The sequence below is a fragment of the Durio zibethinus genome, chromosome 20 (genome assembly GCF_047325235.1).
Source record: "Durio zibethinus cultivar Kanyao isolate XHJ-2024 chromosome 20, ASM4732523v1, whole genome shotgun sequence".
Lineage (NCBI taxonomy): Eukaryota > Viridiplantae > Streptophyta > Magnoliopsida > Malvales > Malvaceae > Durio > Durio zibethinus.
In genome coordinates, this window is record NC_143181.1 from 9,215,381 (window position 1) to 9,238,252 (window position 22,872).

Below are 22,872 nucleotides of genomic sequence, written 5' to 3' on the forward strand. Positions count from 1 at the left end.
ACACCACGTACCGAAAATCCTCTTTTGTTTGATTCCATTCAATCCTAATTCTATCAGCGAGAGTCATACAGCCACCAAACACCTAGCAAAAAGAAAATCGAGCACACCCAACCACAGCCCCAAATTCAATTCCAACAAACAATCAGAAGCGACTATTGTTCTGATTACAACCCTGTAACCTAAAAAAGAATCTCGTTCCATCGTCTTACAAAACAAAAAGAAAATCAAAGACATTCTAGAAACTAGAGACAAACAGCGATCGACAATGAAATTTTGATTTGCAATCATAAGAAGGGTTAATGGACTCGTTACCCTTATATCCAGCGGTGGCGCAATTCAGCAGCGGCTGGCTCAAGTGGCGTTAATGAGTACATCCTCATCTCCACCATCAAATTATCACATTTCTTTGCAGAAACTTGCCAACCGATTGGGGCTGTCGCATCCCTCCCTTGGGTGCCGTGTTGCTGGGACCATGTTGTTTTCTATGGCAGCATCATCTCTGGTTTAAGACGCCCATGCTAAGGAGTTACCTCGCCCTAAGAAGTTTTTTTCCAATGAAGTTGTTTTGTACCAGTATGAAGCTTGCCCTTTTTGTAACAAGGTCAGGGCATTTTTAGATTATAATAACATTCTATATAAAATTGTGGAAGTCAACCCTATCAGCAAAAGGAGATCAAGTGGTCTGATTACAAGAATGTGCCGATATTAACAGTTGATGGTGAATAGATGGTTGATTCTTCAGATATAATTTATAAGCTTTTTTCAGAGGATCAAGCCAGATATCTATTTACCTGATGCTGATGAAGAGAAGAAATGGCGTGAGTGGGTAGATAATCACTTGGTGTATGTTTTATCACTAAACATATATCGGACTATTTCTAAGGCACTTGAATCATTTGACTATATCACCACCCATGGCAACTTCAGTTTCACTGAGAGGTTATTAACGAAGTATGCTAGAGTAGCAGCCATACATTTTGTCCCGAAGAAACTGAAGAGGAAGTACAACATTATTGATGAGTGAGCAGCCCTGTATGAAGCTGTTGAAACGTGGGTGGATGCTTTGAAGGGCCGACATTATCTTGGTGGTTCAAAACCCAATTTAGCTGACCTTGTTGTTTTTGGTGTTCTGAGGCCAATCTGATATCTAAAGTCTGGTTAAGATATGGTGAAATATACACGTGTTGGTGAATGGTACACTCGGATAGAAAATACTGTGGGAGAGTCTACTAGAATTAAGGAGTGAGAGACAAATTGTCTGTTGAGTAGAACTTCAAGCCCGATTAACCTGAATTTTTGTGCCAGAGCCGCTTTTTGAGCTATTCTAATTTTTTTTCCAGCAGCTGAGTCAAATCGAGCTGCATCAAGATTTTTTCTTTCATTATTTATTTATTTATTTATTATTATTATTATGATTATTATTTTTTACTTATTTATTAAATTGGAATTATTTATTTATGTAAGCATTCTTTTATTTTTCAATGATTTTCTTAAAATAAAATTTTAAAAAATATATTTTGAGAAAAAGTTGAAAGTATCAATTTTTCTTAAAAATAAAGTTTCTAAAATAAAAATTTTCAAAAACATTTTGGGAGAAAGTTAAAAGTATCAATTTCCTTAAAAATAAAAAAGTTTAAAAAATATTTTTGAGGAAAAGTTGAAAGTATCTATTTTCTTTAAAAATAAAATTCTAAAAAATATATTTTTAGGGAAAAGTTGAAAGTATCAATTTTCCTTGAAGATAAAAAGATTTAAAAAATATTTTTAAGAAAAGTTGAAAGTATCAATTTTTCCTTGAAATTAAATTAAAAAAAATATTTTGAAGAAAAGTGGGAAGTACCAATTTTTCTTAAAACAGTTTGTCAAGAAAAATGTTTTAAGAAATAGTTGAAAGTATCAAATTTTCTTGTACAAAAAGAATACGTTTTTTTTAAATGAAAAGAAAAAGATTTATATCAAAAGGTGAATCATTATTTTTATGTTAAATAATCCGACGATGGAGTCTCTACAAGTGGAACAATAGTTTTCTTGCATACTCTTAAGGTGAGGAAATTTTTCTTAATTTTCTGTCAAAAGTATTAGAGTTAATTAAGAATAATTTTTAATAATTAATTACTTGCTAAAATTTTAAAGGCTTATTGGATAACATGAAACTAAGTTGGTACCATCTTTCGATGGGCGTTGTGAAGATGCTATAACCTTCCTCACTCGTAACCAAACTTTCGAACCCTGTTTTGATTAATAGACCTGAACGTATTCTTTTAGGACCTTAGTCAAGCTTAGGTGTTCCTTGAAAGGATAGATTCCTTAGGTGACTAATCGCACCTAAACAAAAAAGATTGGTGGCGACTCTTTAAAATAAATGTCTAGCGATAGATCCCTCAGATCTATACGTTATGATAGTTTGACGACTCAACTGAAGAATGCTATTAAGAGTCAGGCCAACGAATAATTCGTGTTATCCAAAAGCCTAATCAAATTGAACCTTTTGTATAGATTTTTTATTCATTTATATTTATTTACTTTGTTAATTATGTCATTCATATGCATGTGCATAACATGAGCTCTATACTCAAGCTTTGTCCCTCTAAGAGGGAGTAAAGTACCTATTGCTTTTGTGAGATTTTAATGCCTCCGCAGTGGCTAGCGAAATACTCCTACTCAAATTGAATCCTTTCCATTGGTAGCCTATGATGGGTGAGGATTGGACTGTCTTACTAGTCTATGATGGACAATGATGTAAGGAACAATTTAGGAACCATTAGTGGGTAAAGTCACTTAACCCTGCATATAGTGTACACTTAAGAAGCTAGCCTTAGGATGGAGCCCTTCTTACCTAATTGATGGATATAACTCGAAACTAGGACATAAAAAGGAATAATTTATGACTTGTTAACCTTTTTTATTATCGACTTTGTGCATCATTTTTATTGTCATATGTAACATTATACATCTGTATCACTTTTATTTCATCCATGAAACTAACCATGTTATTTGTTTGATTTTATGCATCTACATCATTGCATTTTATGCATTATTTCATTCTATGTATCATTTTCATGATCATATTTTAACATTATCATTTGCATCATTCTCATTTTATCTATGAAGATCCATATTCCATGCACAAACATACCCTACATAAAGCATGTCATTTTTTATCATAATTGTGGTGCTTAAGGTTCAAGGATAGCTCCATCCAACAAGAACCCCACCCACCGATATAACACAAGAGCTAGAGCTAGACAAATAGAGTAAAAAAACTCTCATCGATTTGAAAAACTAGAAAAGATACAAGAAAAGCTGAAAAATGAGTTGAGTAAGATTCCGGATGCTCTCAACAAGCTAAACAATGAAAAGAGGATAGAAGAGAATACTAGCCAATAAGGCTTTCCATCACAAGAAATGGTTGGCCCCTTATACCCACCTAGTTTTGGTTCACCTCAAGCTCAACCGCCCCACCTCAACAATTTACATATCCTACATATCCTGAAATGCCATCTACTTCTAATCCAGGGCATTACCATAGCTATGTGAATCTTGTCTTTATTGAAAAGGCAGTAGAACCAATCCAAGTTCCAGATTTTGATGAATTAAAAGAAAAAGAGAAAGAAAAGGCAAATATGGTGGAATCTCAAGAAGATTCAAAGATTAGTATGCCTGAACAAAAGTTATGGGCTATAAAAGGAATTGAGTTTTATGGTTCTATCGATGCTGCTGAGCTGTGCTTAGTCCCAAATGTGGTTAGTCCACTAAAGTTTGAAGTACTAGAATTTGAAAAGTATGATGGTACAAAGTGCCCAAAGACTCATATTACTATGTACAGTCGAAAGATGGCAGTCATGCTCATAATGAAAAACTATTAATGCATGTTTTTTAAGATAACCTTATAGGCTCTACTGCTAGGTGGTATGTCCAGTTGGATAGGAATCATATTCGTTCTTAGAATGATATGGCCCATGACTTCATCAGTTAATATCGATATATCCTAGACTTAGCTCCTGATCGTCTTTCCTTACAAAATATGAAAAAAAAGGTGAATGAATCATTCAAAGAATACGCTCAAAATGGAGGGACATGGCTACTCAAGTGCTACCTTTTTTAACTGAAAAGGAAACTATAGTGTTGTTCGTCAACATTCTGAAATCTCTCTATTAAGAAAAGATGATAGGGAATGCAACCAAGAATTTCACCGACATGGTGATTTCGAGAGAAATTATTGAGAGTGCTATCAAGAATGGCAAGTTGAAAGGAGGAGAAACCAAGAAGATGCTTGATAAGAAAGAGACAGAAACTCAAGCTGTGAGTTTTAACAAATAGTTTAAGGGTTATCAATCCTATCCATCACAAGGTTACTCCCTGTACTATCTAGCTGTAAATAATTCTTCATCTACCCATATCGGTCCATACCACAACCATCTTACCCATCCACATACCAATCTATTTTTAGCCCTCAAGTTTTCACATACAACCTTAACATTTAACCTTCAGGAAGATTTCAAACTCATCCTACAAACCCAACAAGTGGTTCATGAGAGCAATGGACTATTCGAGAAAAGCTCATATTTGATCCAATCCCTATGACTTATATGAAGTTATACCGAGAGCTCTATAATAGCCACTTGATTGCCCTCAGTCGCGTAAAGCTGTTCAAGCAACCCTATCTCAAGTGATATGATCCTACAACCCACTGCGACTACCACTATGGAATTGCTGACCATTTTTCTGAAAATTGCACTACTTTGAAACATAAAGTGCAATGGTTAATCAATGATGGGATGATAAGTTTTGATCAAAGAGGAGCAACAACACCTAATGTTAGTGGCAATCCATTACCTAATCACAATGTTAATACTCTGAGTGAAAATCAAGAACACATTAATCAGAAAAGATCTAAAGAGATACAATGAATTAAGGTGCAAGATGTCAATAAAGATCCTTCCCCTGATTACATAAGGGTATAATTTTGAAAAGGTTGTTCAGGCTATTGAAAGTTGCTTGTCATTTTAAGATTTTTTTCATAGTAATGTTAGGAATTCTTTTTTGCAATATGATTTCACTTGTTATCATTTCAATAAAAAAGAATTTAATGCATTTCATTACATTTTTTTTCATTCAACTACTGTTCCATGCTTTATCACTTTTCATAACTTTTCGTTTCTATTCTTGAATTCCAAATGATGAATGTTTAGATAATGATAGCAATAATTTTGGGATTTAATTTTGAAAACTCATTTACATTGATTTAAGGAGATTATTTGAGCAAAAGAAACCAGCTGCTAGCAGATATGAAATTAATATGATTCAAAAAAGTGCAGTCTCTTATAAAGATTCATGAGCTTATTTTTGTTTAATAGATGATGTTCAAAGAAAGCATTCACATTTGAGATGAAAAATGATCATCTTTTTTTTTGAAAAACCATTCATCGTTACCCCTTTAAGCCTGTTATGATTTTTTTTTAAAGAACCCTGTCTAATGATCATCTTTCATATTGGGGGGTAATTTTTGAAAAAAAAAAGCCCAAAGATCACCAAAGATCTCAAAAAAAAAAAAAAAAGGAGAGAAAAAATGAATGCCATAACAAGTTGGGGTAAAGTAATGAGAGTCTTTTTGTGAAGAATGAGATGAAAAAGGAAAAGTAGTGAAATGATGTGGAATGGGGTAAAATGTCAAGTTACAAAATGATCTTTTGGTTTTGAACCCTTTAAACACATGTTTTAAGCTTATTTTATCCATTTCTTTCATAACCCCTTACCATGGCCTACATGATAAAAGTCCATTTGGATTAAATGTGAGTGCTTAAATTGAATGATCATATATTAGGCTAAGGCATGCTTATGATGAAATGACAAAATTATGCTTCGTTGCTCTAGAGATTGATGTGAAAGAGATATCCATAATGGGTGAAAGAATGAAAAAAATGAAAAAAAAAAAAAAGGTAAAAAGAAAACAAATGAAAAAAAATGAAAGAAAAAAGAGAAAAAATGAAAAAAAATGAAAAAATGAAAAAAGATGAAAGGGGAAAAAGGAAGACTCAAATTGAAAATTCGAAAGGACGATTTGGGTAAACATATCTCTAAGCTAAAAGTTGGATGAATAGTTCAAATATATAGAAGATCAAGGCATCTAAAAAGCTGGGGCAAAGTTTGATAAGCTCAAAATGATTTCGACAGTCAATGGAATGAGTTTTTAAAAAAGAATATTGGATTAATGTTCAAAATTGTCTAAATATACCACTCATCCCAATGACATGCATCTAACTTGTTTCTTTCTCCATTTTTTTTATACCAAACTTGTCTTCACTGATTACCTTTCTCCTAATTCACCCAATGCTCTTTTATTTTTGCATCTCCAAAATGAATCAAGAAAATGTAGATTGCATTATCTCTATCATGATTTGAAATGATGATGAATGATTGATAATGTACATAAAAGATTCTTTCATTCCTTCGAATGAAATCCAAGATGATAAGGCAAAAATGATAAAGAGATAGTAAAAACTTGAAAAATGACACATGGGATGGCCAAATGATGAACATGGGGATGGATTGCTTAACAAAATGAATAGAGGGCAAAAATCTAGAAAGATGATGTGATCTAGAAATGTATATGGTGATGGATTAGCTGACATAACTTATGAGTTGTGGTCAAATGATGAGAATAGTATGGGTTAATGGATGAAATTTAGGCTAAAATAGCTAGTATTGAAGAGCTTGTGAGTCATGATTAAATGATATGGGGTAATGGACAAAACTTGTCTTGGAATTGTTAGTGTTGAGAGGCTTATGAATAATGATCAAGTGATGAAAATGACAAGGATTAATTGACGAGACTTGTTCTAGAGTGCTAAAAAGCTAGAGTTGGAAAATAAAAATGAGAGATGATGGAGTCTTGAGGACCATATTACCATATTTTGATTAGAATTTCATGACATTGACATCCACATTATATGCATTATGTTTGCATTATTGTTTAGAGATTGTTTGAAACTTCAGTTTGGATATGCATATGCATTAGTTAGTAAGCTTTTGGATTATGGCTTAGAATATGGCATTATGAGAATCTAGGTTGTTGCATTTGTATCATTGATCATGATATTTAATACACATAAAATTTTGACTTTGGTGAAAGTTTGAAGCTCATTTGAAAAAAAGTTTTGAATATCAAATAAAAATCTTTGAATCTTTGAGGTGTGAAACTTAAAATTTATCGAATGTGAATCTTCAAACTCAAATGAGAATCTTTGAGTTTCAAATAAGAATCTTTGAAGTATGAAACCCAAAAGTTGTTGAATGAAAAGTTTTGAACTTTTGAATGTGAATCTCCAAAATTCAAATAAGATTCTTTAAATGTGGATGCGAGTCTTATAATTTGCAAATACAAATCTTAAGATCTTGCAAATTTGAATTCTTATGAAACTGAAATTTTGAGAGTCAAATTTTAGTAAATTTTTATGAAGCTGAAAAGTTCTTGTGAATCTGAACCTTTGAATTTTGAACTCAAATTGTGAATCTTTGAGTTCCCATTACAAATTTTATTAGATCTAATTTATAACTCCTTTGGACATGATTGTCAAGGAGCATTTATTTTTCAAAGTTGTGGTTACCTCTACTTAAAGGAGCAGTTTATTTTTTTCAAAGTTGTGGTGCCTCTGTTTAGAGGAGCATTTATTTCTTTAAAAGTTGTTGAGCCTCTGTTTAGAGGAGCTTTGTTTATTTTTTCCAAAGTTGTTGAGCCTCTAATTAGAAGAGCTATGTTTATTTTTTTCAAAGTTGTTGAGCCTTTTATTAGAAGAGTTTTGTTTATTTTTCCAAAGATGTTGAGTCTCTGATTAGAGGAGCTTTGTTTTATATTTCAAAGTCGTTGAGCCTCTGTTTAGGAGAGCCCTTTATTTTTCAAAGTCATCAAGCCTTTGATTAGAGGAGCTTTGTTTTATTTCTCAAAGTCATTAAGCCTCTAATTAGAGGAGCTTTGTTTTATTTATTAAAGTCGTTGAGCCTCTATTTAGAGGATCCTTTATTTTTTTTGAAAGTTGTCAGCCTCTACTTAGGGGAGTTTTATGCCATTCAGCAAGTTTAAGTGTCTGATTAAAAAAAAAGCAAAAAATGTCAAGTTGAGTCTTAAATGGGTGTCTACGTCTTTGCACAATTCCTATTCCATAGAAAATGTGCAAAGAGAGGCAGCTGTAAACACCCCATTTTGTCCGGGGTTATTTGTCAATTGAGACTAATCCAAGCTCAGTTATAGGGATTTTTATTCATTTTTATTTTATATTTTTTTATTTTGTATTTATCATTTTTATTTTTATTTTATAGTCTATTTTTTTTCTTTCTCCATTATCTGATTAATTTAAAAAAAAAAAGTCGAAATAATGAGATTAGGCTTGGTGATGATTGTTATCAGAGAGCATAACTAGATGCTAATCTTTAGCTTTGGATGATAATCAGAATTGAATTGAAACACAATCACATAGTTTTATAAATCATTGCAATTCACAAGGAACGAGGACAGGAATAAGGGAACAAGGGGGGGAAATAACAAAAAGGGAGAAAATTAAGTGATTCCTAGAAACATCAGTAAGGTCCTAGAAAACCTATTGCCAGCAGAATACTCCTTGCATAGTTATCCAACCCCAGTCTACCATCAACCCACAATCGAACCTCAAAGCTACATACAGAAAGCCACAAGAAGCACAAAGGAAAAAAGAACAAAACTCCATCACCATTCTTAACACACTGTCACATCCATATTGCCATCTCCACCGTCATCGAACCATGTTGCCATTGCCAACCAGCCAGAAAACATCCCACTACATCATCAACTCCGTGAGAAAACCCTAAACAACACCACGTACCAAAAATCCTTTTTTGTCTGATTCCATTCAATCTTACTTCTATCAGTGAGAGTCACACAGCCACAAAACACCTAGCAAAAAAAAAAAAAAATCGAGCACACCCAACCACAGCTCCAAATTCAATTCCAACAAACAATCAGAAGTGACTATTGTTCTAATTGCAACCTTGTAGCCTTAAAAAAATCTCATTCCATCGTCCTGCAAAACAAAAAGGAAATCAAAGACGTTCTGAAAACTAGAGACAAATAGCGATCGATAGCGCAATTTTGATTTGCAGTCATGAGAGGTCAATGGACTCGCTACCCTTAACAGAGCCTTATCCTGTAGCGGTGCCATTCAGCAGTGGCTGACTCAAGTGGCATTGGTGAATACATCCTCATCACCACCATAAATTCTCACATTTCTTTGTAGAAACTCGTCAATCGATTAGGGCTATCGCGTCCCTCCTTTGGGCGTCGTGTTGCTAAGACCATGTTATTTTTTATGGTAGCATCATCTCTGGCTCAAGATGCCCATGCTAAGGAGTTGCCTGTTTTGAGAAGTTTCTTCCCAACGAAGTCTTTCTGTACCAGCATGAAGCTTGCCCTTTTTGTAAAAAGGTTAGAGCATTTTTAGATTATAATAACATTCCATATAAAATTATGGAAGTCAACCTCATCAGCATAAAAAAATCAAGTGGTCTAATTACAAGAAGGTGCCGATATTAAAAATTAATGGTGAACAGATGATTGATTCTTTAGATATAATTGATAAGCTTTTTTTAGAGGATCAAACCAGATATCTATTTACCTAATGCTGATGAAGAGAGAAAATAGTGTGAGTGGGTGGATAATCACTTGGTGTATGTTTTATCACTAAACATATACCAAACTATTTTTGAGGCACTTGAATCATTTGACTATATCACCACCCATGGCAACTTCAGCTTCACCGAGAGGTTATTAAGGAAGTATGTTGGAGCAGCAGCTATGTATTTTGTCCCGAAAAAACTGAAAAAAAGTACAACATTATTGATGAGTGAGCAGCCTTGTATAAAGCTGCTGAAACGTGGGTGGATGCTTTGAAGGGCCGGCATTATCTTGGTGGTTCAAAACCCAATTTAGCTGACCTTGCTGTTTTTGGTGTTCTGAGGCCAATCCAATATCTAAAGTCTGGTTAAGATATGGTGGAACATACACGCGTTGGTGAAGGGTACACTCGAATAAAAAAATGCTGTGAGAGAGTTTGCTAGAATTAAGGAGTGAGAGACAAATTGTCCGCTGGAGTAGAACTTCAAGCCTGGTTAACCTGAATTTCTAAGCCAAGTCGAGCCATTTTTTGAGCCAATCTAGCTTTTCTTCCTGCAGTTGAGTCAAATTGAGCTGCATCAAGGTTTTTTTTCTTTCATTATTTATTTATTTATTATTATTATTATTATTATTATTTCTACTTATTTATTAAATTAGAATTATTTATTTATGTAAGCATTCTTTTATTTTTCAATGATTTTCTTAAAATAAAATTGAAAAAATATATTTTGAGAAAAAGTTGAAAGTATCAATTTTCCTTAAAAATAAAATTCTAAAAAAAATATTTTTAGAAAAAAGTTGAAAGTATCAATTTTTCTTAAAAATAAAGTTTCTAAAATAAAAATTTTCAGAAGCATTTTGGGAGAAAGTTGAAAGTATCAATTTCTCTGAAAATAAAAAAGTTTAAAAAATATTTTTGAAGAAAAGTTGAAAGTATCAATTTTCCTTAAAAATAAAATTCTAAAAAGAATATTTTTAAGAAAAAGTTGAAAGTATCAATTTTCCTTAAAAATAAAGTTTCTAAAATAAAAATTTCCAAAAAAAGCATTTTAGAGAAAGTTGAAAATATCAATTTTCCTTGAAGATAAAAAGATTTAAAAAATATTTTTAAGAAAAAGTTGAAGTATCAATTTTTTCTTGAAATTAAATTTTTAAAAAAAGCATTTTGAAGAAAAGTGGGAACTACCAATTTTCCTTAAAAAAGTTTGTTAAGAAAAATGTTTTAAGGAAAAGTTGAAAGAATCAATTTTTCTTAAAATAAAAAACTTTCAAATGCTTTAAGGAAAAGTTGAAAGTATCAAATTTCCTTATACAAAAGCAATAAGTTTTTTTTTTAATGAAAAGAAAAAGATTTATATCAAAAGGTGAATCATTATTTTTATGTTAAATAATCCGACGATTGAGTCTTTGCAAGAAAAATAGTAGTTTTCTTGCATACTCTTGAGGTGGAGAAATTTTTCTTAATTTCTATCAAAAGTATTGGAGTTAATTAAGAATAATTTTTAATAATTAATTACTTGATAAAATTTTAAAGGCTTATTGGATAACAGAAAATTAAGCTGGTACCATCTTTCGATGGGCATTGTGAAGGTGCTATAACCTTCCTCATTGTAATCGAACTCCCAAATCATGTTCTAGTTAATAGACCCGAACCTATTCTTTTAGAGACCTTTAGTCAACTTAGGTGTTCCTTGAAAGGATAGATTCCTTAGGTGGCTAATCGCATCTTAACAAAAAAGATTGGTGACGACTCCTTAAAGTCAATGTCTAGCAATAGATCCTTCAAATCTATACATTATGATAATTGTGTGTGACATTTTAGTTTATTTAGTTATTCATTTATTTATTTCTCTTTATTTGGTATACTAACTTTTCCTCTTATTCATTTTTGCATTGATTCATTCTTATATCATAGAGTTGCATAAAAAACATTTACCTGAAAAACGGTCTTCAACAACAAGTTTTTCATGGATTCCACAAAACGACTAGTTTGCTCTTCGTTTGTATTAGCTCTTTATAAGTCACCCAACAAAGTAAAGGTCCAATCAGAAAAATCCAATAAAAAGAAGGGGACTGCCTACCCGTTGGACATGTTTTTACCTTGTCTCAAGAAACATCTATCCTCTTTAAACAAAATAATTTAGAGAATTTGGTTGATATATGAAAGAAGATGAGTCCATCAAGACAAGAAGAGTTTTGCCAGAGACATAGACATATAGCACACCTTCTTGTAGTAAATGTTGACAATCAACTAATTAGAGCTGTAATGTAATTCTGAGATTTTGTATACAAGTATTTCATCTTCAATGAAGTTGATATGACACCAACCATTAAAGAGTATTCGACTTTGTTAGGTCTACACCTCAAGGCTCTTGACAAGATATATGTCAAAAAACACAAATAAGGGTTTCATAAGAATTTGGCCATTTTATGGGGATAGATGAAGAGATTGTGGATTCTCATGCAAAGAAGAAACAAGAACAGGTTTGCCTACCTTAGAAGTTCTTTCATGATTTTTTAGTGCAACATGTCGACGAAGAACGGTAGTTAGACGTATTTGCCTTAGCCATATACAGAATGGTGATATTTTCAAAGGTTTTGGGTTATATTGAAATAGTAGTGATTAACTTCTTCGAAAGTATGATTAATGGCTATAACTCTTCAATGGTAATATTAGCAGAGACTATCAGATCTTTGAGTTATTATTGTCAGAATAGAGGACGTCTTATAGGCTGTATGCAGTTATTGTACTTATGGATGAAAAGCCACTTCGAGTGAAAAAAAGATGCTTTCTCGAAGCTTTATGTCAGCAATCAAGCTCTGATCAAAGAATTCAACGACAGTGGGTGGTCAGAACAAAAGTCTAAAAAAGAATGGATAACTTTCTTACAAAAACTGACAAGTGTCAAGGTAAGATGGTTGGTTCCATGGATGAATCGTGAACCTATGCTATATCAGTGTGGAGATAACACTGTGGTCCCATTTTTAGGTTTATAGGGAGCAATAGGTTATGCGCCACTTCTAGTAAAAAGGCAGTTTGGGGTAGAACAGTTCATTTGCATGATGCATAAGCTTCATCAATCATATTTTTCTTTTAATGAGCTAAAAGCATTTCAGAGGATGAATGAAGTGATTAAAGTATGGAAAAACCCCTGTAGAGTGAGTCTTGGACCATTCACTGATAAGGTCACTTAGGGGTACTTGGTTTGGAGAGTAAAACGAAGACAAGAAATGGTATTCACTTATGAAAGCTTTCAACCGTCAGCAAAAGGAAAGCTTGAAGAGACATCATCAGAATTAAAGCTTGCAACAAATGAATTCGAGACCGAAAAGAATAAGTTAAAGCAAGAAATCTAAAAGCTTTAAGAGGAGAAGGATCAATGGAAAAATAGAGAGAAAGAGCATGAAGTCAAAGTTTGTAAGATTACTAAGAAACGTGACACAGTTGTCAAAGACTTACGGAGCTACACCATGAACATAAGAGGTTGTGTGTGAAGGTACAAGCCAAAGAGATAACAATTATTGAACAGATAGATGAAAATGAGTGATTGAAGCAACAATATGCTGAATTAAAGGAAAAAAATACCTAAGTACAGACAGAAAATAACATGTTGAATAGCTACTTAGGCAGGTTGAGACAAAGGTTGAATAAACAATAAGACTATATTGCTGTATTGGTTAGAAAGCATAAAAAGTTATCATACTAAGTATGGTGTGGTAAAAGAGAAAAACTGAGAAGATAGAAGTATATTGAACATTTAACAACCCAAATTTGCAAAAAGGTTTATAAGGCAAGAGAAATGGTCAAAAAGGTAGAAGTATTGAAGCAAGTGGTGGCCTTAGTAGGAGAACATGGGTAACATCTCTTGAACTTCATCGAGAAAGCTAGAGACCAGTATAAACAGATTAAACAATTTTATGGTTATAACTCTAGGATGATAAATTCTATGTAAACGAAAGTTCTTTAGAATAAATGATATCTTTTGTTTAAACACTGTTTTAAGGCAAATGTTCTTTGCATGCATGCACCGTCATTCATTACATTTTCATTGCATTACATTCAACAAAATAACCATTCTAGGTTTCCATGAGATAGTCGTATAAACTTGCTAATTCTAATATATGGTATTCAAGGTTCAAGGATAGCTTCATCCAATAAGAAACTCATCCACCGATATAATACAAGAGCCAGAGCTAGACAAATGGAGCAATAAAACTCTCACTAATTTGAAAAATTGGAAAAAGCACGAGAAAAGATTGAGAATGAGTTGAGTAGGATTTTGGATGCTCTAAGCAAGTTAAATAAGGGAAAATAGATAGAAGAAAACACAAGCCAATAAGGCCCTCTATTGCAAGAAATGGTCGACCCTCTATATCCTTCAAGTTTTGGTCCACAATAAGCCCAGTCCACATAGGATATACTGCTACAGTAGTTCATATATCCTGTATACCTTGAAATGCCATCAGCTTTGAACCTAGGGCATTACTATAGCTATGCGAATCCTATCTTTATTGAAAAGGTAATGAAACCGATCCAAGTTCTTGATCTAGATGACTTGAAAGAAAAGAAGAAAGAAAATGCAAAGATGGTGGAATCTCAAGAAGATTCAAAGATTAGTATGCTTGAACAAAAGCTACGGGCTGTAAAAAAAATTGGGTTTTATGGTTTTGTCGATACTGCTGGACAGTGCTTAGTCCTAGATGTGCTTATTTCACTAAAGTTTAAAGTATTAGAATTTGAGAAATATGATGGTACAAAGTGCCCAAAGACTCACATTAACATGTACTGTTGAAAAATGGCAGCCCATGCTAATAATGAGAAATTGTTGTTACATGTGTTCCAAGACAGCCTTACTGGCTCTACTGCTAGATGGTATGTCCAGCTAGATAGAACCCCCATTCGATCTTGGAGTGATATGGCCCATGATTTCATTAGTCAGTATCAGCATATCATCGACTTAGCCTCATATGGTGGGATATTGCTTCTCAAGTATGCCAAGAGGTGATGGGATATTGCTTCTCAAGTATAGCCTCCTCTGATTGAGAACGAGACCATAGTACTATTTATCAACACTTTGAAATCTTCATATTATGAAAAGATGATAGGAAATGCAATAAAAATTTTACTGACATGGTGATCTCAGGTGAAATAACTGAGAATACCATTAAAAATGGCAAGGTGAAATAAGGAGAAACCAAGAAGGCATCAGAGAAGAAAGAGACTGAAGCTCAAGCTGTGAACTTTGACAAACAATTTAAGAGATGTCAACCTTATCCACCCCAAGTTTACTCTCTATATTATCCTGCTGTGAATAATGCCTCATCCTACCCATACTAGCTGGCTCCACAACCACCTTATTCATCCACATACCAGCCTATTTTTAGCCCCCAAGCTCTCATATATAGCTTTAACATTCAAACTCCTACAAGACCCTAAATTCATCTTGTTAGCTTGATAAGTAGTTCACAAGAGCAACGAATTACTTGAGAAAAACTTGTATTTGATCTAATCCTCATGACTTATATGGACTTATATCGAGAGCTTTATAATAGCCACTTAATTGCCCTCAACTATATGAAGCCACTCAAGCCACCCTATCATAAGTGGTGTGATCCTACAACTCATTGTGATTACCACTATGGAATTGTGATCATTCTACTGAAAATTGCATTGCTCTAAAGCATAAGGTGCAACGATTAATCAAGGATGGAATTGTAAGTTTTGATCAAAGAAGAGCAACAACACCTAATGTTAGTTGCAATCAATTGCCTAATCACAATGTCAACACTCTGAATGAGAATCAAGAACACGTTAATTCAAAAAGGCCTAAAGAGCTACAATGAATCAAGGGGCAAATGTCAATAAAAATCCTTCACTTGATTGCACAAGGGCACAAATTTAAAGAATAAAAATAAGGCTGGTTGAAAGTTTCTTGTCATTTTAGGATTTTTCTAAAGTAATGTTAGGATTTTTTTTATGCAATAGGATTTCATTTGTTATCATTTTAATAAAGGCAAGTTAATGCATTTCATTACATTTTCTCTTTCATTCAACTATTGTTCCATGCTTTATTACCTTTCATAACTTTTCATTCCTATTCTCAAATTTCAAATGATGATTGTTTAGACAATGATAACAATAATTCTAAGATTTAATTTTGAGAACTAATTCACATTAATCTATGGAGACTATTTAAAAAAAAGAAGTCAGCTACTAACAGATGTGAAATAGATATATCTTGAAGATATACAGTCTGTTATAAAGATCCATGAGCTTATTTTTGTTCAATGGATGATCTTCAAGGAAAACATTCACATTTTAGAGGAAAAATGGCCATATTTCTTTTACCATTTAAAAAACTATTCATTGCTACCCTTTTAAGCCTATTATGATTTTTTTTCTAAAAACCCTCTGACCAAGAATCACCCTCCACACTGGGGGGTATTTTTTTTGTTTGAAAAAAGAAAAAGAAGAAAAAAGATCGCAAAAGGTCTCAAAGAGGGAAAGAAAAGCAAAATGAAGGAAAAAGAAAAAAATGAATGCCACATATGATTTGGGGCAAAGTAATAAGAATCCTTTTGTAAGAAATGAGATGAAAAAGAAAAAAGTAGTGAAGTAATGCCAAGCTACATCAAGTGAGGATCTTTTGGTTTTGAACCCTTTAAACACATGTTTTGAGCCTATTTTTATCCATTTCTTTCATAACCCCTCACCATGGCCTATATTACAACTTTAAAAGTCCATTTGGATCAAATATGAGTGCTCGAATTGAATGGTCATATGTTGGACTAAGGTATGCTCATAATGGAATGACAGAATCATGCTTGGTTACTCTAAAGATTGATGTGAAAGAGATATCAATAATGGGTGAAAGAAAAAAAAGAAAAAAAAGGAAAATGGAAAGCAGAGAAAAGGGAGACTCAAATTGAAAGCCCAAAAGAGCGATTTGAGTAGAAAAACCTCTAAGCTGAGAGCTGGACAAACGATTCACATTGATGGAAGATCAAAGACATATGAAGATCTTTCAAAGCTGGGGTGAAGTTTGATGAGATCAAAACGATTTTGATAGTCAATAAAATGAGTTTTTAAAAAAGAATCATGAATTAATGTTCATAATTGTTTGGATATTCATTGTTTGGATATACCATTCATCCCAATGACATGTATCCAATTTGTTTCTTTCCCTATTCATTTTGCACCAAACTCGTCCTTCATTGATTACCTTTCTCTCAAATCACCTTATGTTTCCTTATTGTTGCATCCCTAGAATAAATAAAAAAAAATGTATGAGTGCATTATATTTGTCATGATTTGAAATGATGACGAATGAATGACAATATGCTTAAAAGATTCTTACATTCCTTTGAGAAGAAATCCAGAATGATAGGATGAATTGAGAAGACAAATGGCATGACCAAATGGGGAATATGATGATGGATTGGTCAATAAAATGAAGATAAGGTAATTTTTTTTTAAAAAAGTGATATGTCCAAGTAATGAATATGGGAATGAATTGATCGACATAACCTGTGAGTTATGATAAAAAGTATAGGGCAATGGGTAAAACTGGTGCTGAAAAGCCCATGAACAATGATCAAGTGATGGAGGATGAAATTTGCTCTGAAATACTGAGAAGCTCATGAACAATGATCAAGTGATGAAAGATGAAATTTGTACTGAAAAACTTATGAGCGATGACCAAGTGATAGAAGACATAATTTATTCTAAGATGGTTAGTGCTAATAAGCTCAAAATGATAGAGTATTGAGAGCCATATTATTTAAGATTTCATGACATTATTGATGTCCGCATTACAAGCATCTTGTAAGCATCATTGTTTAAATAGTACATGCACATAATTTGATGAATTAAAACTTTGTTTGGACATGCATGGCATTATGAGATCTAGGTTATTGCATTTGCATCTTTGATTATGACTTTTATTGTATGCATAATTTTGAGTCACTTGAAAAAGAAATTGAGAATCTTTTAAATTTTTAAGTTCTCAAATGAGAATCTTTGAATTTCAAATGAGAATCTTTGAGGTGTGAAACCCAAAATTTGTCGAATGTGAACTTCGAACTCAAATGAGAATCTTTAAGTTTCGAATGAGAATATTTGTGGTGTGAAACCCTAAAATCTGTTAAATGTGAGCCTTTAGACTCGAATGAGAAGCTTGAAACTTTTGGATGTGAATCTCTAAAATTTGAATGAGAAATGTTAGATGCGAGTCTTACAATTTACAAATATGAATCTTGCAAATTTGAATTCTTGCGTACCTAAAATCTTGCAAGTTTGAATTCTTGTGAAAATGAAGTTTTGAGAATTAAATTTCAACGAATTCTTGTGAAGCTGAAAGGTTTTTGCGAATCTGAACCTTTTATTTTTGAACTCAAATTGTGAATCTTTGAGTTTTCATTACAAATTTCATCAGATTTGATCTACGACTCCTCTAGACATGATTGTCAATAAGTAATTTATTTTTCTAAAGTTGTGGTGCCTCTGTTTAGAGGAGCAATTTACTTTTCAAAGTTGTGGTGCCTTTGTTTAGAGGTGTAATTTATTTTTTTAAAGTTGTAATGCCTCTATTTAGATGAGCATTTATGTTTTTTCAAAGTCGTTGAGCCTCTGATTAGAGGAGCTTTGTTTATGTTTTCAAAGTTGTAATGCCTCTGTTTAGAGGAGCATTTATGTTTTTTCAAAGTCGTTGAGCCTCTATTTAGAAGAGCTTTATTTTTTTTTCAAAAGTTGTAGTACCTCTGTTTAAAGGAGCATTTATGTTTTTTCAAAGTCGTTGAGCTTTTATTTAGAGAAGCCTTGTTTATTTTTCAAAAGTCATTGAACCTCTGTTTAGAGGAGCATTTATGCTTTTCCGAAGTCAATAGCTTTTGATTAGAGGAGCTTTGTTTATTTTTTCAAAGTTGTAGTGCTTCTATTTAGAGAAGCATTTATGTTTTCCAAAGTCGTTGAGCTTATGTTTAGAGAAGCTTTATTTATTTTTCAAAAGTTGTAATGCCTCTATTTAGAGGAGCATTTATGTTTTTCCAAAGTCGTTGAGCCTTTGTTTAGAAAAGCCTTGTTTATTTTTCAAAGTTGTAGTGCCTTTATTTAGAAGAGCATTTATGTTTTTTCAAAGTCGTTAAGCCTCTGTTTAAAGGAGCATTTATGTTTTTTCAAAGTTGTTGAGCCTCTGATTAGATAAGCTTTGTTTTTTTTTTTTAAAGTCATTGAGCTTCTGTTTAGAGAAGCATTTATGTTTCTCAAAGTCCTTGAGCCTCTGCTTAGAGGAGCTTTGATAAAAAAAAAAAGGGAATATGTCGGCATAAGTGGGGTGTCTACGTCTTTGTACAATTCCTATTGCACAAGAAACGCACAAAGAGGAGCAGCTATGACACCTAATCTGTTCGGTGTCTATTTGTTGGTTTTGTTAATTAATTAAAAAAATACTAAAAATGAAAAAAACAAAAAAAAATGGTTGAATTGGTGTAAAACTAGGATTGTGGAGTTTGAGATAAACTGGAAGAGATTGAGCAGGACTGAAAGTCCAAAGGAAATTGGGATTCTTATTCAGCTTTGGAGTCTATGATTTTAAAGCTTATAAATAGATCCATAGATACACAGACAAAAAATATACAAAAAGTATACACAGAAAAAGAAAAAAAAGAGGGAGAAACAAAAGCAAAGAAAAAGTGTTTAGCAATCTTATGAAGTTTAGAAAATTTTTCAAAAATTTTGGCTTTGTTTTTTTTTTAAAATTTTCTAGAAATTTCCAGAATTCGATGGAATTTTTTATGAAAATTCAAGTTTTTCGGTGACTGTTTCAATGAGAAACCTAATTTTCGACGATATAACCCAGAAACTGACAATTTTCTTGGCAACATTCAACCAGAAACGATGACCAAAAATTGCCTAAAAAGAGAAGGAGCAGAGAAGAGAGAGAGAATGTGGGGGAAACATTTGAGGAGAAAAGAAAAATTTTCCTTTTATATGCAAGCTAAATGACGTTATTTTGAGTCAGCACTTAAACAAGATCTGCGTGTTTTACCAAGATCTGACCCGATCTGTAGCGCGACCTGAACCAGCAACCAGCGTCCCTACCTGGGCTCCAACCGAGCCGAGCCAAGCCGATTTCTTGTGAGTAGCACCTTTGAGCCATTTTTCATGTCTGGAGCCGAGCCGCGCCAACCCTCTAGCCGAGCCATTTTTTATTTTTTTGGTATTTTTTATGTGTTTGTTTATTTATTTTTTTGTTTTTTATTTATGTGTTTGTTTATTTTTTTAAGACTATTTTTGTATGAATAAATTTAAAAAATATAAAATATAAAAATTAAAAAAATATATTTTTGAGGAAAATTTGAAAGTACTAATTTTTCTTAAAATAAAATTATCAAAAAAAATATTTTTGAGGAAAGGTTGAAAGTATCAATTTTCCTTGAAACTAAAATTAAAAAAAAAAGGTTTTTTGAGGAAAAGTTGAAAGTATCAATTTTTCTTAAAATAAAATTTCTAAAATAAAAAAATTATTAAGAAAAACATTTTAAGGAAAAGTTGAAAGTATCAATTTTTCTTAAAATAAAAACTTCCAAATACTTTAAGAAAAAATTGAAAGTATTAATTTTTCTGTACAAAAACAATGAGTTTTTAAAAAAAATGTAAAGAAAAGGATTTATATTAAAATTTGAATCATTATTCCTTTTTTTTTAATTTTATTTTCTTTTATTTTTTTCTTTCTTTCCTTGAAAAATTTTTAATATTAAATAATCCGACGATGGAGCTTCTACAAGTGAAACAATAGTTTTCTTATATACTCTTGAGTAAGGGAATTTTTCTTAATTTTTTGCCAAAAATATTGGAGTTAATCAAGAATAATTTTCAATAATTAATTGCTTGGTGAAATTTTTAAGGCTTATTGGATAACATGAAATTAAGCTGATACCATCTTTCGATGGGCGTTGTGAGAGTGTTATAACTTTTCTTACTCGTAACTGAACTCTCAAACCTTGTTTTGGTTAATAGACCCCAACCTATTCTTTTAGGGACCCTTAATCAAGCTTAGGTGTTCCTTGAAAGGACAGATTCTTTAGGTAGCCAATCGCACCTAAACAAAAAGGATTGATGACGACTCCTCAAGTCAATGTCTAGCGATAGATGCCTCAGATCTAAACTTTATGATGACAATATCATTTTTGTCGATCGATGTTTGTCGATACATTCCTTGGTGGTTTATGAGCGACATTTAAGGTCCTAATTCGACTAATAATAGTTATATATTATGTCCTATTATTTTCCATCATTGCTGTTTGTATATTCAAAAACACCACTAGTGATATATATTACCAATAGGTGGAGCAGAACTATCGGAGAAAGGCCTAGTAGTCATGTAATACTGACCCATATGTGGCATCTTGTGCAACGAATGTGACGCTGTGGTTTGAAATGGCAAATAATTTCACTTCATTCATCGCAGCATTGATTATGCGAAAAAGGCTTCTCTTCTTGTAATCAACTTGTGAAAGGGAATAATTTTATCTACAAGTAATTACATGAATTGTGAGTACCGACTTTTCTTCAATTTATACGTGGTAAATTCAAGTCCTAAAAGAGCCAACCATATCCATGATCATATTATTAAACTAATTTACTAACGATTGGTTGTGTAAATTGATATTATGATCATTTGAACGCTAGAATAATCGTTATGAATGTTCGGAACCTTTCGAGCATCTGTATGTGTTTCTAAATTCATAATTAATTTGAATTAGAGTAATATTTTTAATTTTAATTATTTTGATGCAATAATAAAAAAATATAAAACTTACACTATTATAAGTGGATCTTTCATCTTAAAATATATATAATTTTGAGATATCTAAAAAAATAAAAGGAAAATGTCAAATTAATGCATCTCTCGTCACAGTTTACAACTAGAGATATTAATAGAAAGTGATTCAAAAGTGGTAATCTTATGGATCAACAATATCGATCAAAGACCATGGAAGTACAATTGTCACGGGCCGAGACTCAACTTTTCGGGCTTGCACGACTTTAGGACCAGGGCATGCATTCCTCCGATGTCCCAGATCAGTTTACTTGTCACGGTTCATACCCTTGTGAGGTATTGTCCACTCTAACCTCTTTGACCTCACAATTTTATCCTACAAAAAGTGCCTCACAAAGAAGGGAAGGTGTGAACCTTTATATTCTAAGACCAATTCTAATACTCAATTGATGTAGGATTCTTGGCTTCATTTCAGGACCGTGACATCTTCCCCTACTCCAATGAGGGTCTACAGTCCTCCGTGGCACATAATTAGTACTCCTAGAATTGGCTCTGATACCACTTGTCACGGGCTGGGACTCAACCTCTAGGCTCATGCGACTCCAAGACTCGGGCATGCACTCCTCCAGCGTCTCCGATCAGTTTACCTGCCACAATTCACATCTTTGTGATGTATTGTCTACTCTGACTCCTCTGATCTCACGATTTTGTCTTACAAAAAGTGTCTCACAAGGAAGGAAAGGTACGAACCCTTATATCTTAAGACCAACTTTAGTACTAAATTGATGTAAGATTCCTGGCTTCATTTAAGTACCGTGACACAATGACCTATTCAACAAGCTCTCCAACTTATTTGCTAGGGTCAATAAAATTTCTTTTATCCATATACTTAGGGAAGCAAATCACTTTGCTGATTCCCTCGTTAAGTCTGGTATCCTTTGCAACGCTGACTTAGTCGCTTTAATCTAGTTGTATCTCTTCTTTTTTATTAATAATAATAATTTTAATTTTCAAAAAAAAAATTAATGCATGCTTAATTTGAGGAAACAAACACTTATAAATGGACATTTGCCCCGGAAAGCGGCAGGGTACTTGGAAAAAAAGTTCCTAGTAAACATGTGACAAATCGCAAAACCTTCCTTTAACATCACCCCCCTTTTTATTTTCCAAACTCGTTTTTTCAAAATAAGAAAGTCACTTTCCTTCGCTCTTAATTTGTTCTTCAGTTCGCCCTTAATTTATGATTTTTGTGTTACAAATCAATCAATTTATAGAAGATAGGGTTTGCTTTTAAGTTTCTTCACAGAGGCATTAGGAATAAGAATCTTTCAGAATACACACCTAAACCTTAAACACGACATTAATTCAGTCAATAAATCACATCTCGCTTTTGTAATTAAGCTTCTGGCGAAAAAATTAGTTTTAATCTTGCTAAAATGCAGGAAGCAG

General features: G+C 32.7%; 2 pseudogenes; both read left to right on the forward strand.

The window, feature by feature from the left end:
* Positions 1–277: 277 nt before the first annotated feature.
* LOC111315033 (uncharacterized) lies at positions 278–1,311 on the forward strand (annotated as a pseudogene).
* Positions 1,312–3,623: 2,312 nt separating this feature from the next.
* On the forward strand, positions 3,624–10,131 carry LOC111315172 (uncharacterized; annotated as a pseudogene).
* Positions 10,132–22,872: the final 12,741 nt, after the last annotated feature.